Here is a 7,290-nt window from a genome sequence, read left to right as displayed (position 1 = left end):
TTCTGTATTTGCTCGTGACTTTACACTGCCTTAGTAGTTTCTCCAACTACCTCATTTAACTTCCATAAGAGAGAGATGAAACAAAAATACTTCCCAATGTAAATAATCAAAGCGTCCATGTCATATATATATTGTTTAAATTAATGGGTAATCATTAAAAGAAATATGTTCCTATAAGCAGCAAGCAAAACAGTTTGAGTCTGCACAGTGCTACTTTTCCAGGGCATGCAAGCTAATGTGAACGGAGCTAGTAGTGACAAATCCCAATGAAACAACTGTTCTAGAGTTTGTAAACTGGTTTTCTTCTCCACAAAGTTACTTTCTAAGAAGTTATCAAGATCAAGCTTTGATATCATTGAAACAAGCTCTACCTTTTTAGAGATGTATTTCTAGTCAGAACTTTCATAAAGCTTATGTTATTCCATTATGTATACTCTAGGGAATTTTTATCCTCTGTTTTTTGAGGGATATTGAATGTTTGCCAGTTCACACCCTTTAAAGAAATATTTGTTGATTTAATCTGTAATTATAAATTGCAGCATTGTACTTTTTGTTTTTAGTAATACTTATATGGTTTTTATAGAACCCTCCCCCTACACAAATATACATCAAGGCAAATTACACTGTTTAAGACTGGGCATGGTGGTGCGCGCCTGTCATCCCAGCTCTTGGGAGGCGAGACATAGGTGGATCAAAATGAGTCTGATCTATGTAGTGAGATCCTGTACTAAAATAAAAAAAATATATACTGTTTAAGAGATATATTGCTTAATTAAAATTTAAAGATCATTAATGAGAATACAAAGAGAAAAATTGGTGCTAGAATTGCTTCCCTTACAAAAGGAATGAATAACAAATTAAATACTTGTATTCTTAAAAAGCTTATATAATGCTTAGTAAATAGATTCTACTTATATAATAATATATTCATTCAAATTTTGTACAATATCTTCAATATAGGTTAACATTTGATCATGATGTGAACTATTTAGAAAATGGTTCACATTTGTTCTGCTTCCAGCTTTATACAGTTCAAATCTTTTCTCCTAGAATGAGCTCATAAAACATTTGCTGAAATAGAATTTTAAACAGAATTTTTTTCCCTATGTAAGATCTACAGATGTTTTTCTGAGGTATTCCAGACTTTAGTGCTATAGGGAATTTCGGAGCCAGCCTAATTCTTATATTTTTGTGTGATATTTCCATTTGGTATTTCTTTGTCATTATCATTTAAAATTACAAAATGACAGGTATTATATAATGTTCCTTATTAAGTTTTCATGGAAAGCCATTTTCCAAATCTAATATTCTTTTAAGAAGGAAAAAAATTTTGGGGGGGGCAGGGGGATGGCTCAGTAGAATAAGTGCTTCCCTGGCAAGCTCAAGGGCCTGAGTTCAATCCCTGGTTCTGCAAAAAAAAAAAAAAAAAAAGTATTTAAGAAGGAAAAATTTTATTATATTTGCTTTTTCTATTATCAGTCTCTCTTGCACCACTTTTCTTTATCTAATTTATAAAAGGAAAACTCCAGAACTATTCTTTATATATCTCTATATTCTTTCTTTCTTCTTCTTTTTTTTTGGTTCATTTTCTATCATTTCCTTTTAGTTTCTGGTGAATTAGTGTTTCACCCCTGACTTTACCATCTATCATAGGCTTTCTTTCAATTACCTTTCAATGTTTTTCTCAGTTTAATTTTACAATGGTTTAACCTGGTTGCATGTACTTAGTGTGGTCCCATCATTCTTCTAGCATTATTACACTAATATTTTAATGAATATCAAAGCTTCAGTCATCACATTACATGAGATTTCTTCTGCTACTCAAACATCTATATTCTTACTAGGTACAGAGAAGAGTTTAAAAAGAAATATGTGGCTTTGGGCACTGTTCCGGTATTCTCCACAGCTGTTTGGTCTGATGGTCCTTGTCCAAGGCCACGTTATGTTTAGTCAACCTCTATGGGACTTGTGGTCTTGACTGGGGCACAATGGTAATCGACTCCTTGCTCTGTAATGAAGTGTGGCTCCACACCCCAGTGGCTGTGACAGGTGAAACATATTGATGTCTGTGAAACATAAGAAACCCTTGCTGCAAAGAGAAGCTGAAATTCAGATTGACCTTCTTGGTAGTAATAAACTGCCAAGTTTGGTTTGAATTCTGGCAGGGTAGAAGGTCAGAGATCACCCTCTGTCCTTAGTGTTACTCTCATTTGTGTAACCAATCACCCTTCTTTGCCTTTGTTTGTGTGTATTGCTCTTCTGTTTTCCTGATTTTTCTTCTTACAGATATGGCATATTAAAGGCAAGGGTATTTATTGCCTATAAATTTACAGTCAGATGTTGGAGTTGCAATAATCTCTAAAAGGAGAGTAGGCTCTGATATTTTATGCAAATCAGAAGCTAAAATTAAGAAAAAATCTTTATAACTTATTTTATGAGTCTACAGACTCAAGTAATAATCTGATTTTTGTGCTAGAAGCTAAAATGCCCACTCCCTCTGTCAGCATTTCATCTTAAGTACAACCTAAACTTTTCCCAACAGACTGATATTGTGAGTGGAGGAGGAATACTGGGTGATTACCCAGAAGACTCCCGAAGGCTCACCATTTGCTCTTTTTAAAAATTTTTTGACATATTATTAATGTATTCCCAAATTACTCTTCTATTTTTTGTGTCAATGGACTATTAACTTTCAATATCAGATATTGTCCACTTCTCCTGAACTTATTTTTCATAGCAAGTCCTCTTTTTTGTCTTGTTTATACCCTTTCAAGAATGAGGGCAGTGGGGCCTGCCCCTTAGCTCAGTTCTTGGGGACCTGCCCCTTAGCTCAGCTCTTTAAGTGGCTGCTTCAACAAAGCAGTCAGGCTCAGGTTGCTGTGCTTCGGTCCCCAGAACTCAAACCAGCCAAACCTGCCCTGAAGGCATTCAGAGAAAAAAAAAAAAGAATGAGGGCAGTGCTTTTTAAAAATATTATCTTTATATAATTAAGCATGAGTTAAGGTGCATTTATAAAGGTTGATTTATTGTAGCGGTAATTTTTAGTAGAGAAGGAAAAAGAACAGGAGATAGAGAGAGAATGAACCATGTCAGAGTTAGAGAAGTTGCAAGTTACAAAGGCAAAAACAAACCAAGCTACAACTGGATTGAATAATGATATATTTTAGGCCCATTATTGGATATTTTCTATATATTTCTGGAAAATTATATTGTTTTAATTGACAAAACCAAATGCTGTACAGGATAAGTGCCAACTGCAACCATCCCATGGTCTCTTGTGGTGCTCATTTCTTTTGTCTTTAGCTTCATAAAGGCCTGTGAAGGCCGATCAGATAGCCTCAAAGAAATGTTAGAAAGAAAGAAAGAAAGAAAGAAAGAAAGAAAGAAAGAAAGAAAGAAAAAAAGAAAGAAAGAAAGAAAGAAAGATTCTCTTTGTAAGATTGATAGCATATACAGACAACAGCACATAGATACTGCAAATGTCCCCCTAGTAATTGCCTATTCTCGTAATAACCAGCAAAATCCTATGCAGATCCCAGTGGGCAATGGTCTCTTAGACTTAAGCATGATTGTCGAGTTCAGTACACTTCATAATTTGCATTTTGCTTTTATTATCTTAGACACCAAACCAGATAAGCTCAGTAATGTACATCACAGTTTTTATTTTTATTTTTTTGAGGATGGTGAGATTAAGACACAGTTTTTATTTATGCAGTATACAATTATTCATGAAAACATGGGAACTATTGATTCAATATATTTAGAATGTTAATATTCCTTCCAGCGTTCTATCCTTTTTGCCTCACAAAATTATCAAGATTAATTTCCATGACCTTATGTTATAAAGTTGCATGTAATACTAGTGAGTTCTTCAGGGTCCCGACTGGTCCTACTGCAGGCCGGTGGCTTTTCCATTTATAATGTATCATCTGTTTGCCTGAAAGCAAAGCCAGCAAAATTCTTTCTGCTCTACAAGTTTGCCTTCTAAGTGGACTGGTCACAAAGTAAACAAATCTCTCTCTATATATATATCATCAATTTCTTTTCTTTTTCTTTTTTTTTTTTTTTTGCTTTTGATGTGGTAATATTGTGCTTTGGTAAACTTTAAAAAGTTTTCCAAATGGACTCAATTTTCTCTTTGAAAATCTTCTTGATTTCAGTGCTACCTGAAAGTCAAGGATTTAAACTACAATTTTTCTGCCTTAACACTTCCTGAAGCTTTTCCAACATTAAAGTCTGTCTAGGGGGAGGAGAACTGCTGCTGTTAGTCTAAGAATAGTATATTTTTCTTGTTCACAGCTAGTCAACTACATTTCTAGGTATCCTAGGATATTCCTTATATTATTAGCTAGTTAGGAAAACAATTTATGATTTCAAAGAATTGATTGGTTTGGTCAAAATACAGTGAGCTGGGCCTGCCAAATAGCTCAGCAGATTAAACCTCCTGCAAGCAGGCGCAAGGGCTGGGGGTTCGATTCCCAGGCCTGCTGTGCTGGCTCTGTCCCCAGGGTGTGCTGAGACAACAATTGAGACTGGGCGTGGTGGCATGCGCTTGTAATCTCAGCACTTGGGAGGCTGTAAACAGGAGGATCACTATGCGTCCAATCTAATAGAGAGACCCTGAACACCCTATACAGCCTTGCCTAAAAAAAGAAAAAAATACAATAAGCTAACAAAGGCCATATGTATTTATATATAATTATAAATTATAAGTATACAGGTAATATATAGTTATTAGAGCTATTAAGGCAAATAAATAAAAAAGAGGATACTGTTTTGTATAAAATTAAATGGCCAATATTTCATTTTAAGCCAACTAGGTAAGTGAATAAAGATTATTTTCAATATATATTTAAGAAAACACAAGAAATAAATTTATTCAAATAAAAATGGTAACATATTCAATATGCAAATACATCTGGCTTAAGTTTTGAGAGCACTCATATCATGTTCATTTTAAATTCAGATAAAAATGAGAGAACTGCTATTTTCAAGACAATTCAAATAATTTGATGAATTACTTCAGTGCGCTGCTGTAGTTCCACAAATTCTCACTGAAACTTATTCATGCCTTCAGCATTTCAAGCATGGAAAGGGTTTCCTATTTTGTTTTTCCCTTTGGCTTTTTGAAACAGGGTATGAGGCTTTTTTGCTTCAGAGAATGAAAGGACTATGTGCCACAAAAAAAAAAAAAAAATGAAATGCCCTCTAGCCTAGATAATAAGATCCTGTCTCAAAACAAAATAACTAAAAAGAAGCATCTATATAATTTAATTTTAAAGATAAAAGTGAGAAAATACCAGGTTATGTGAAGCAAATATTTTTATTATTTTGTCTTAAGATTAAAAAATATTGACAAATATATCCTTGTAAGAGTTAAGCCATAGTGTTAAAAGTCTGATCATGAAATCCATTGATAAGATATGAGAGCATTTTTATGGCTTTTATATTCTTTTCATGATAAAATAAAACTTTATAATGAAGTTTGGACATTATATAATACAGAATCAACAAATGATAAAATCTTCTTGTAATAAAACAGAAAATAAACCTTCTTTCATGGCACTTAGATTTGGAAAATGGTCATTTTTAATGCAAATGACTATGATATTATACATAATATTTAAATGTTTTAGCTTGGACCTTTTTTTCTCCTTCAAAAACAACTTTATGAAAAAAATTCCAAGTGATGGTTAATTTTTATATTGGGCCTCTTAAACAGAAGGAAAATGAAAGTACCACCAACTGAATGACTGACTCTGACTTCAGATTATTCTGATAATTTGTTTTTTAACAAGGGAGATACAGTACAGCCTAATCTGCATGTGCTACCAAGCACGACACTCTGAGTTGTACCAGTTTTTAAAGTGAAAAGATGATCCATAATTTCATCTGAGTCATTGTTTATTATGACACTTCATTTAGTGAATTACATTAGGAGGAAACCAAATTTTGAAGACAAGAGATAAGAAAGCTAAAAAAGTAAAAAATAGATATTCTTTAGTCAACTCATAAATTCTCTGATGTGTACAAAGTTTTCCATCATTTTATTAGTGAAGAAAAGTGCATAATTTAAAAATTAATTCTGTAGCTCTAAACCTACTTCTCTGAATTCAATGAATTACGTATTTCTCTGAAAAAGTCTGTAGAGACCTTATTCATATCCCTTAAATCATGGGAGAGGCAAAGCCATTTCTTCCGTTCATTTTCCCAGAGGGCAGCACAGGTCTATCTGTCACTCCTCCTTAATTCCTGTGGAACCTGCTCTGTTATTCCTCAAAAGACCCTTGCTAGCAGCCTGCAGACTCACACAGCAACTAGATTCTCTTTTTTTATCCTGGAGAAAAAACAAAAGTATCAAAGACATGCAAAAATCACCACAAATCACAGAGATCCTCCTTATATTTCAAGTGCTTTTAAAAAGTCATAGAAGATGCCAGAAGCCAATGCTGTATTTAAATTAACCCCTGCTTATGTACATCCATTTGAAATCTCAATAGAATTTTCATCAAAGATACAAAATGCTCTTAGAGAGAAACTACATTGTTTCTCTTTTTTTGGAGATATAACTAGTAAAAATATGTATTGTGGCCAAGCGTGGTTTACATTTATTCTGCCTGATATCAGCCAATCATTACAAATTGTAATTACTGTAATAAGTCTAAATCTGAGAGATAAAAGAGGCAGGCTTGTTCACATTGAAATGAACGATGGATGATTTAGGACACTTTTTTTAAACTTCAGTGAAAAGTCTTTCCCAGACTTTACTGTCTTGGTACTTTGGCTAAGATGCACTTTAGGGTAAAAAGAAAAAGGTAATTTTTGAGCTTCATGCTTACTTGTTCGTAAAAAGATTTCTAAATTTCTCCATCTGGAATAAGACTTTCTTTAGTGTTCTGGAAGGAACATTTTATTAGACTTCTTGATTTAATCCTGTCTTTATATGAGTGGAGAAAAAAGGCATCAAGAGAGCTTAAAATTTCCTGTGACGATTTGTACAAACAAATTTGTGAATCACTGCACTACAGGCAGAAGATCTGTGTGTACGCAGCTGGCTCTCATGCCCTGATTTTTTATATATATATTCCCTGGGGGTTTTGAGTAGTAAATTAGCAGACTGACCTCGGAAGCTTGCACACTGAAACCAAGAGATGTTGGAAGGGGCGTGTACACTAAGCCCTTATTTTGAGTTATTCTATGTGATAATGGATAATGTAGCATACATAGGACATTTGATATAGAACCTGAGTATCAAAATAACTTATTTGCAATTTTTCATATATATATATA

Source organism: Octodon degus, unplaced genomic scaffold (genome assembly GCF_000260255.1).
Source record: "Octodon degus isolate 3935 unplaced genomic scaffold, OctDeg1.0 scaffold00005, whole genome shotgun sequence".
Taxonomy (NCBI): Eukaryota; Metazoa; Chordata; class Mammalia; order Rodentia; family Octodontidae; genus Octodon; species Octodon degus.
The sequence above is the reverse complement of the archived record's forward strand: the minus strand, read 5'-3'. Positions refer to the sequence as shown.